Source organism: Pinus tabuliformis, chromosome 2_2 (assembly GCF_031772625.1).
Source record: "Pinus tabuliformis cultivar Carrire ecotype Pingquan chromosome 2_2, CPIR1, whole genome shotgun sequence".
Taxonomy (NCBI): Eukaryota; Viridiplantae; Streptophyta; class Pinopsida; order Pinales; family Pinaceae; genus Pinus; species Pinus tabuliformis.
This window is the reverse complement of record NC_142300.1, coordinates 101,885,825-101,897,916: the sequence shown is the minus strand read 5'-3', so window position 1 is coordinate 101,897,916 and position 12,092 is coordinate 101,885,825.

The window sequence follows — 12,092 nt, the reverse complement described above, 5'->3', positions numbered from 1 at the left end:
TGGGGGGAATAATGATGAACTAAGGGTAGTGGACATCGGTTCAGAAAGCTCAGGGATCTTAGTAGTAGTGAAGGATGATTGAGGGGAATTTAGGATATACTCATCAATTGACCGGTTTTCCTTTTGGACTTAGAGATATGCAATAAACTGCGGGTCTAAAACTATATCGTCAAGTGCACTTTCAGACCTGGTTCTGAATTGAAGGTGTGGGAATAATTGAAATTTCTTGTTTATTGTGTCTTCTTGAAATCAGATTAGGATTATCCACAACTGGGGCAGGATTTGGATCGGAATTGGCCCTTGTGTACTTTCTTGAAGCCAGTGTGCTCAAATTTCGAAGTTTTATATATTGCTTTACTTCAGCCTAGTAAATTCTAAAACTCATCATCCAAAAGTTTAAGAATTCAAATGAAAGATATTATTGGGGTGATTAGTCTTTTGATTCCTCAGTATGGTCGCCACTATGTTATCACCTGGATTGAACCTCAGGCTGAAAAAGGGAATACCAGGGTAACCACAAACCACACTTAGCTAAGTAGCTAGCCCTACTAGGTAGGGAGAGGGATCTATCCTTAAGGATCTCAACCAAGATGACTGGATCAGGTCAAGGATTTTAGGCTAGGTATAGTAGCATGAAAGTTTTGATTGGATTTTGAAGAGGTTTTGCTGAATCAGGAGGAGATGGATAGTTTAGGTCTAGGGAATTAGGTCAAAATTGTAGGGTGTTCAATGGGGCAAGGTAGGCATAGGCTTTAGCACTCAAGGGCTTGATGGGATGAGATGTTTAGACTAGTGAAAATCTAAGAAGGGCATGTGAGAACCATGGATCCTTCCTAGACTGCAGAAAACATGAAATGGTGAATGGTTTCCCAAGGCAGAGAACTGATGCAAGGAATTCCACCTATCAAAATTGAAAAAATTCAACTAGAAGCAATGAAATGATTAAAGAAGCATAAAAAACAAACATATGATTACAGAAGGAGAAACTGTACTAGAACTCATACCACATGGATCCCATAAAAATAGCTGTAATTCTTATTTACTCATGCGAAACTGCATACAAAAGGTGTACAATCAAGGTCTGAGCATCCAGTTCAGTCCAACCCTTTACAATGAGAAAGAATAAGAAGATATAGACATGATTTCAACCTCCTCCCATCCTAAGGGGTCAAATCCCTAATATGAGGAGCTAATATAACTAATATTGAACAAGAAACATGAATGTAGGCATCATCAACAACTTGCCTCTAAAAGTAAAAAACTGATTTATTTGAGCTCAAACTAACTTCTAAAGCAATAAATCTACCCTATATCACTATTTATCTATAATAATTAAATGCCAAGTCATTATTTACAATGGTAAATCATCCACCATGAGAGATAATCCATGATTACAGTAAAAAATTGGAAAAATAGCAACCCTGAGCAAAACTGCCAAAAGCGCAGTGCCAATTTCAGGTCCCTTTTGGAGGCTGTCCCGACATCCAAATTGAGCCCATGATAGCTCATTGGAAAGGTATTCAAGTATAATTTCCAAAACACTTATAATTTCGGCATTTGATGCTCATGTGACCCCTCAAAACTTGATTCTCCCAAGACTGCTTCTGTGTGTCCAAAAAGTGGAAGAAAGGTCATTTTTAGGGTGTTTTTTGACCTTTTGGTGGGCCAGTTCTGCCCCAAAACTTTGAAACTTGCTAGGGTGCATGTCCTCATCACTCTAAATCCAAAACGGTAAACCATTTCTTCATTAGGTGCCCCTAGGAAAAGTCGGCGCTGCGCTTCTAGGCAGTTTTTTTGTGTATTGAAATTCAAAATTTGCAAATGACAAAATTTGCTCCAAATTTGCCCAAAATTGGTGAGAAGAAACATCATCAAGTGCTCTAATGAGCCAAGGAAGCTTCAGCCAACATCATAAGTCTATCCTCCTCCCTTTTTCCTTTCAAGGCCTACCTTAGCCTAGTTTTCATTCTCTTGACCCTCATATTGCAAATCTTGTTTCGGGTCCTGTAATGATAGGCCATGTGTCTGATCATCTGATTGTCTCTGTTGGACTTCTGTACTAGCTTCTCAAGGTGCAAGTTGACTCTCTCAAGCCAAGTTTCTCTATCCTCTTCAATCTCCTTCTCGATAGGAGTTAAAGTGACAGGTGCCTCTTTGCCACTTTGTCGTTTCAACTTAAGCATTTCTAGCTCCATGAGGACTTGTTTTTCACTCAATTGTTTGTTTTCTTGCTCCAAATATGTGATTACATATTTGGCCCTCTCTAAATTGTCTACCAAATCTTGCACTTGAGCCTCCCTTTCCTGTATGATGATGTCTTTGATGGTTTCTCCATCCTGAGCCTCTAAGTCAATGATTTCAACTCCATGACGAGTATAATGCTGCTTCGGCTCATCATGCTCAGCCAAGTCAAAGTCACTATGCTCCTCATCATCCAAACTCTACTCTAGCATATTTTCCTTCCCTTTGTGCAGCTTCTGTGCTTGTACCTACTGTGCCGAAGAAGAAGGAAAAGCCCCTTCCACATCCTGTGGAGCTAGTATTTGCCTATGGGCTGATGAAGAAGGCAAGGACCCTTCCACATCCCGTGGAGAAAAAACTTGCCTATCTGTTGCAAATAATCTCCTAGTGCCCCTCTGATATGTCATGTAAATGGGCACCTCAGTAGTTTTTGTCTCCTTGGCCTCCTCATATGTTTTCACTTGGCTAGAAGGTCCTCCTGATTCTTGAGACATTGGTCGAGGAATTTGAGGACTCTTGAAGATATCATGAGAAATAAAGGTCTCCCAAGAGATTTTAAGGAGACTGAGATGATGAAGCACAATGACCTTGATCAGGGAGTAATGATAAAGACTGCTCATCTGCTGAGGGTATGGATTCCTTTGGACAATATAAACGATCTTCTCAATACTCCTAAACAAGTAGTAAGGGAGGTTTAACATCCTCACCCTGGTAAAATGCATGAGGAGCCTGATGTGATAAGTGTATAGCCTGGAGAATCTGCCCTCACAAGTGAAATACTTCATGATGATTTTCATCATGGGGACATACCTGTTCTCAAGAAATCTGAAAGGAAATAGTTGCTTCACCTCATTTCTGTACTAGGGTTTGATATAAGGTTCATAATATTTCTCATCTAGGTCTTGGCCCTTGAACCACTTCTCCCCAACATTAGGAATTCTGGTGGCATCTGAAATAATGGAAAATGAAATGGTGAAAGTTACCCCAGCAAGAGTCACCCTATTGTTATGAATATGGGCTGCAAAAAGTCTAGTGAGCTCCGGGTGATATTGAACTCTCTCTACCTATTCACATAATTCATAGCATCCAAGGTATCTGAAACATGTGACAGCCAACTCAAAGCCCTGAAATTTCCTAATGTTTGATGGCTCTTCTATGATAATCTTGCCTCCCTTGTGTGGTTTTCTTGGTTGTCTGGATCTATTTTCTGAAGAATCACTGACTGTGTTCTCCTCCTCATAGTCTCGGTCTTCTTGGTCCATGTTTGCAAGGTTGAGGTGTATGAAGAGAATGAGTGGAAGTGTTTTTAGGAATGAGGGGATGTGAGATGAGTTTGTGACTGTGAAATGAATGGAGGAGTAGGAAATGAGAGGGAGGGCTTGTTTTCTTGAGAATTTTCTCTTGTGGAAGAGGGACAAAGGGGACAAATGGAATGTGAATTCCATGGGATAGGAGCAAAGGGAAAAGAAAGGATAAGGTGATAGGGGAATTGGGATAGGAGAATTTAGAGCTGTAGGGATAGGTACTAGGATGAACAGTGAGGATTTAGGGTTTAAGCATCATTAGAGAGATTTTAGGGTTTATTATTAAACATGGAAAATGATGCTTATAATTTAGATTTGCAAATCAAAACCAAGGCTAGGGATGTCCACTTACTTGTATGATGGAGGGCAAGAGCAGTTTTGGAGTTTCGTTGAGGGTTTGGGGGTTTTTAGGCTCTCCTGTTGAAAGCGCAGTGCCTGTGTAAATTTGCACTGGGAAAATTGGCCAAAAGCGCAACGGTAGGCCAAAAGTGCAGCACCAGTCTCCAAAAGCGCAACGCCGACCTGCCTCACCCAGAAGCGTAGCGCCACTCTGCCAAAAGCGCAGCGCTGGGCTTAACTTTTCTAGAATCGCAGTGCCACTCTGCCAAAAGCACAACACCAAGCTTCCTTCACTCAAAACTCACTCAAGCTTGCCCTTTTTTTTCTCACCTTTTGACTCCTTGCTTGGAAAATGAAGACAATGAATTTGAAAATGAAATGTGAGGGCTTAAATAGGAGTAGATTTTGATTTTTCACTTTAAAAAACCAACTTTTCTAATGTTTCTTGTCCTTCTTCAAAACTCTGTTTTAATGCCTTTTTCTCTCATGTCTTTGCAGGTGGATAAATGCTCAATTTGAATTTATTTTTTGGCAGTGTTTCTTTGTAATGCAGTAAGGAGAGATTCTCTAGTGCAGCTGGGATCAGTTATTACATATAGTGACTTAGAATTACATATGAAATACAAATAAACTCAAAATACTTTGTTTTTCACCTCAAAAATAGTTTTTTGAGGTGAAATTTACATTAGGTTAAAAGATAATTATTCAGTAGCTATAACTTACAAGCCATCATGCTTGATTTATTGATCATCATCATACCCTTGCTAACCTTTATTTACACTTTAAAATCAAGCTCTTGACCTTGGTGGTGAAACCTAAGACCTAATGAAATCATTCCCTATGACCTAATGGACCATGATTACAAATTGACCATGAAACCATAACTGGAGACAACTTGAAGAAGGGTCAGTAATTATACTCTATGAGGGAAAAATTTGACTTTTTGAAGAGAAGACAACTATCAGAGGATTATTTTGACATGACCTAATGGAATGATGTAAAATTTTTAGTATGGGACCCCTAAAATGATAATGCAAAAGCAGATTTGATCCCTGATGGAAGTATGTAGATACTGACACTAACATTGGCCATATTGGGAATGGAAACTCATTGGAGTTGTCAAGAACACCGTAGACCAAGTGCCTCATCCATTGGGCGATACGGTCAAAACAAAAAGTGAAAAAATGACTTAATACAAACTGAAAACTGACTCACAACCAAACTGACTCAAAACTTGACTATAAACCAAATAACCAAACTTGACACTAATCATTCAAACTTTATAGCCTTCACTTTGAGCCCCAAGCTCAAATGGTAGTGTACTTGAAACCTTGCAATGGAAATAAAACTGGTATATACAATGAAGGTGAAGTAACTTCAGGGAACAATCTCAAAAGTAGTAGAGCTTCAGGAGCCTACCATTCACTGGCCCTCCTGAACAATCCTAACCATCCATTTCCTTCAATAAAAATGCATTCTGCCCCTGATAAGCTGAGATTATGTATGGTCCTTTCCATAGATTGTCAAACTTACCATGCTTTCCCTTTTCTTCATTCCGTGCATCCCACCGCAACACTACATCTTCGAGCTGAAACTTTTTTTCTTTGGCTTTTCGATCATAAATCTTCTTTATTTTCTCTTGCAATCGAAAAGTGTTTTGGGAAACCTCGTCCCTTGTTTACTGAAGGTGAATCATTTGATTAATTTTGTGCTGAACATCATCCTCTTCGCTACCAGCTTCCTGTAATAATCTCATGACTGGGACCGCAAGTGATGTAGGAAATACTCTATCAGTACCATAAACCAACTCAAAAGGTGACATACCTATGGATTTCTTGCTTCTCACTCTGTTGGCCCACAAGGAAATAACAAGCTTCCGATGCCAATTCTTCTTGTTTTTATCCAACATTTGCTTGATAATATTCACCAAGGATTTATTTGATGATTCAGCCAGCCCATTGCCTTGCAGGTAGTATGTTGTGGAATGACCCAATGTAATATTGTACTTGTGGCAAAATTCCACCATCTTCTTGGACTTAAATGCTGCTGCAGTATCTGTTATAATCTTGTGAGGGCACCCAAAACGAGAAAATATATTAGATTCTAAAAATTGGTTAATTAGCGTATCTGTGGCTTGCCTTGTCGGAATGGCCTCAATCCACTTGGTGAAGTAATCAGTAGCTATCAAGATCCATTTGTGTTGTGATGATGATGTAGGATGGATTTCCCCTATGAAATCAAGTCCCCACTGCTGGAAAGGTGCATTTACTTCGACTGGTTTCAATGGAAGAGGAAGAAACTTTCCTTTTCCTTGAAAAACTTGGTATTCATCGCAGCTCATCACTGTCTTATACAAATATGAAAACAAACTCAGCCAATAATATCCTGCTCTCAACACTTTGTTAGCTATTGCTTTCCAAAAAAAATGACCGCCACAATCACCTCTATGAAAGTCATTCATCACGTATTGAGCTTTGTCTCCAATCAAATAATTAAGAAGAACTCCTCCCAACTCTTTCCAATAAAGAGCACTATTTAAAATGCATAATTTTGCAGACTTGAGTTTAAGTGATCTACCTTTACTTCTTGACATTCCAGGAGGAGGCGAAAGATGCTGAAGAACATAAACTAGATCAGAATACCAAGGTGATTTGAGAAACATTTTCGATACCTAAATGAGTGAGCCACCATATTCATCCTATGACATTGCTACAATAAGATTTATGTTGAGAGCATGCATATTTGATTCAGCCAACAGCTTTGCCAAGCCTAGTCCTTTGATCAGTTTGGTAGGCTTAATCTCAAGATCATATTCCAACATTGCTGCAATCCACTTACCTCTTCTTCCCTTCGGATTAGTTTGCATGAGAACATCCTTGACTGCTACATTAGGAACACATGCTATGGTATGTGAATGTAGAATGCATACTCTAAAATCTTTCAATGCTTTTATGAGAGCCAGTGCTTGTTTTTCAATGATATTATACCGCAAGGCAGTATCTCAAATAGTCTTACTGCAGAAAGAAATAGGTTGCTCCACATGATCCCTCTTTTGCATCAATACCGCGACCATGGTGTGTTCCGATGCAAATGAAAATATAATGAAATCACAAGTATAATCAGGACTAATCAAGACTGGGGCTGTGGTCAAAGCAAACTTTACCAAATTGAATGACTTCATGGCATCCTCTATCCATTTTATAGCGTTGTCCTTCTTCAACATATTAGTTATTTCACGTAAATGTTCAACCAAATTTGGTATAAATTTGCGTAATAAATTCATCTTACCATTGAAAGCTTGGATCTCCTTTTTATTGCACAGAAAATCTATATGCTGAATGGCCTCCACCCTTGAAGGATCAATGCGAATACCATCTTTAGAAATGATATGACCAAGGAGCTTACCCTCGTCCATGGAAAAAAGACTTTTCTTCGGGTTGAGAGAAATCCTGAACTTCCTACATTTCTGAAAGACAATCCTCAAGTGGTGCAAGTGCTCATCATCAAAACTAGAAAATACCGTCAAATCATCTAAATAAACAACCAAGAAAACATCCTTCTCATTAGCAAAAGCTATGTCCATCACCCATTGAAAAGTGGCTCCAACATTCTTCAATCCAAATGGCATTTTGGCATACTGAAAAGTTCCCCAAGGTGTTGTGAAAGCAGTTTTGTCTTGGTCTTTTTCATGCACCAAGATCTGATTATAGCCTGAGTAACCATCAAGTAGTGACATCTGTGATGCTCCAACTACTCTTTGCAAAATATGGTCCATCTTAGGAAGTGGTTAATTATCCTTTAAGGACACCTTGTTAAGGTTGCGGAAATCTATGCACAATCTTATCTCTTCGTTCTTCTTTCGTACTGGGACCAAATTTGAAATCCAATCAGAAAATCTAATTGGAACAATGATGCCAGCTTTAAAAAATCTATTTACCTCTTTCTCGATGGATGGGAGTAGCTTTGGATTGATCCTTCTCAACTTCTATCTAAAAGGCTTTTGATCCAGCTTGATAGGAATAATATGCTGAATGATATCCTTGTCCTACACCTTCAAATCTGAATAATCCCAAGCAAAGACATCAGAAAATTCAGAAAGTAATTTAACATATTTAGCCTTTACCTCGGGAGACAATGCTTTCGATAACTTTACAAGCTTGGGCTTATTAGCTGTCCCAAGATTTACATCTTCAACTCCTTTGTCCATAGGAACCAAGCTCGGTTTTGTTGCCACATCATCCTAATTAGAAAGCTCCTCTAAAGGTATGAGACCTCTAGGAATAATGTTATCCTTCAACTGTAAAACCTCCATCTCATTTACCTCAATCTCTTGGTCATCAGAATCACAATCATCATCAATGGAAGCATTTTTAAACTTTCCTTCATTCTGAAAAAAGGCATTAATTTCATTATCATCCCAAAACACTTGCCAATACTTCAAATTATTAGGGACAGCAGGCCTATGTTTGACATGAATTTCGAATTTGTTGCTAGAATTCATTGGAATCTTCAAATTGTTGGCCGCAATTTCGAGTGAATCTGCAATGATGTTTTGAGTCTGGGGTACTGCTATCAAGGTATATTCGGGAAACATCCTCAAAATATCCAGAACTACATTTCTATAGGCTCTCATCCATGGATGCTTTGCTTGATATTCTCCTTTTACCTGTTTAATGACCAGCTCTGAATCTCCATAAACTAAAACCCTTTTCGCATTGAGCTTCTTCAAAATTTTAAGACCTGTAATCAAAGCCTCATACTCCGCTTCATTGTTAGAGCAATCTAAAGCTAGCTTGTAGGAACATACTCTAACATTACTTGGAACCTTGGCAAGCTAGAAAGTAGGGCTTTGAATCCAAATATCAATACCAACACCGTCCTTACCCATAGCGCCATCAAAGTATATGCTCCAAAGGTCGGCTTCATCTTCTAGATGCTGAAATTTTGTTTCCTTCTCTAACTTACCTTGGCTGATCACTTCATTTTTCTGATCTTCACTCTCCTTTTGCTGCTGTGTAGGTTGCTCAGAAGAACTTGCTATTTTTTCTTTTTCTTGATTAAGAATTGCTCTAAAATTCTGGGAAATTTCTGGTACATCATCTACTTCGACAAGCTAAATATCTACATCATTCAATCCACTATCAGAGTACAAAACGAAGGACTCTAAATCAGTATGTACAACATTTTTTAGATGATTCACAGGCTTCTCTTTGCTAGTAATCATGTACTTCATTTTATTTTCCCAGTACAACTTCCGTAATTGATCGAAAACATGGATGGTAGCATAAGAGAAGTCAAGTTGTAAAGTGCCTTTGAGCTTAGCACCCAACGATCTAGATAAAATCATACTGAATCGAGGCGGTATATTAGCAACATCCACATCCATCAAGACATTTTTGGCTAGGATTTGATCTAAAGAAACCACCAGATCTTTGATAAGACCGATGCAACAAACTCTACCAGAGTCAAAGGAGTACAAATCATGATATTTCTGGGTAATATCCAGGCCCAACTTTTCCATAATAGCTTTAGGCATCAAATTATGAGAAGCTCCGGAATCTAACATGGCATTATGGAGAATGTACTCTTGCAGTCTAAGACTCAGATAAAAGGGAGGGACTCCACTATCTTCGGGCTGACCTTCTATAGCTGGACCAAAAATGATTTCAGGATGATCATCCTTGACATTCACCATGTCTGACAAAGGATCAATTTGCAATATTCTAGATACATGGTGTTTATAATTGCTATTCTTAACAAGCTTAGTCAAAGAAATGGACACTTTCAACTTAGCAATTTCACTTTCTAAATTAAAGGATGAAACTTTTTCTACCTCTTTGACACCAATGTCCCTCTTTTCTGCTTGCTCTTTTGCTGCACTATCTTTTTGTTGATTGTTCTTCTCATTTGCAGTGACACTTGTTGATGGTAATTTGTTGGGACTCCGATCAACAAGATCTTTCCCTTTCTTCTGAGTGTTTGAGGAATCATTTTTTGACTGCATATACTTTCTTTTCTGAATGGGATTGACTGGTACATCTCTGCTCCTTAAAGGGTACTGCCTCTGCTACGAAGACAAAGCATTCATATAACCACGTTGATAATCATCAAATTCAGCCTCCAAAACCACATCATTTGCTAAGATGTAATCTTCATCCCTTTGTATGTCTAGAACTTCTGCATATTCTTCATCTTCGATCAGAAATATAGGCATACCATCAACAGTAAAAAAGTGATTTGTTTCGATTATCGGATCTTCGTCATCTTCTTCTTCCATACCTTGAACATAATTTTGCTGTAAGGGAGTTTTGATCTGCTGTTGTGCTGGTTGCTCAGGTGCTTTTTGTTCTCTCTGCTTGATTTGGAATTGGGGCTACTATTGTGCTCCAAAATTTGGATTCCGAATTGGGGCTTCAGGTCTATCTGTGATGGTTAACTGGTCAACCATCCTTTCAACTGTTTGAATCAATGTATCCATCTTTGCATCTGAAGGAGATGCTTCTTCTTTCATGGTCACTCTTTTCTCTGATCTCATTCTTGCACTTTTGGCCAGCAAGTTTGCTTCTACACTCACGACATTCTTTTGCATGTCTTCTAGTGTGGTAGGATCACGTTCCCGCAACTGATATGCCATATCAGCATCAAAAATGTCTGGAAACTTGAGAAAAGCCAATCCCTCCGGTGGTTTAATTTTGGTTGAAATAGCATTGTATAATGCATTAAACCTCACACAATAATCTGCACACTTTCGCCAGTATTTATTTTGATGTTCTCATACTCAGACAAAATCTGAAGTGGATTCTTCTTCACCTCCCACCAATCCAAGAATTGTCTATGGAGGATTAGTAAAGTGGTGATAGAAGCAGCTGGTAAAGCTCTGAACCATTTTCGAACTTCACCTCCAAAGCTTTTCACAAACAATCTCATTAACACATCTTCAATTTCTACTTCATGGAGGTCAAATAAATCATTCATTATATACAAATGTTGCTGAGCTAAAATGGTTTGAGTAGCATCAAAAAAAGGTATCTTGGTTTTATAATCAGTGGGCATGGCACCAAGATTCTGAGGTAAAACAAGGGGTGCATACCGAGAAACCATAACTTGAGGTGGATTTAAAAGAAGGATTGGGCTACTAGGAGTTGATGGAGAACTGGAAGGAACGAGCGATTGATGGGGAATGATAGGTTGATGGGGAAGTGAAGGTATGAATGGAGTTTGGGAATGAATTTCAGATGTTTAAGGGAATAATGATGAATTGAGGGTAGTGGACATCGGTTCAGAAAGCTCAGTGATCTTAGTAGTAGTGAGGGATGACTGAGGGGAATTTAGGATACACTCATCAATTGACCTGTTTGCCTTTTGGTCTTCAATATCTGTAATAAAATCCGAGTTTAAAACTATATCGTCAAGTGCACTTTTAGACCTGGTTCTGAATAGGGAAAGGTCAAACGATAGATCAAATGGGAGGTGTTATAAAACAACCACTTGCCAAGGCAAGAATCTACTTTTATTGAAGGTGTGGGACTGACTGAACTTTCTTTTTTCTTGAGTCTTCTTGAAATCAAATTAGGATTATCCACCACTGGGGTAGGATTTGGATCGGGATTGGCCCTCGTGTACTTTCTTGAATCTAGTGTGCTCAAATTTTGAAGTTTTATATATTGCTTTACAAATTTCCAATTCAGCCTAGTAAATTCTAAAACTCATCATCCAAAAGTTTAAGAATTCAAAGGAAAGATATTACCGAGGTGATTAGTCTTTTGATTCCCCAGTATGGTCGCCACTATGTTATCACTTGGATTGAACCTCAGCTGAGAGAAGGCAATGCCATGGTAACCACAAACCACGCTTAGCCAAGTAGCTAGCCCTACTAGGCTGGGAGAGGGCTATCTTCGTAAGGATCTCAGCCAAGATGATTGGATCAGGTCAAGGATTGTAGGCTAGGTATAGTAGCACGAAAGTTTTGATTGGATTTTGAAGAGGTTTTGTCGAATTAGGAGGAGTTGGACAGTTTAGGTCTAGGGATTAGGTCAGAATTGCAGGGTGTTCAATGGGGAAAGATAGGCATAGGCTTTAGCACTCAAGGGCTTGATGTGATGAGATGTTTAGACTGGTGAGAAGTTAAGAAGTGCATGTGAGAACCATGGATCCTTCCTAGGCTATAGAAAACATGAAATGGTGAATGGTTTCCCAAGGCAGAGCACT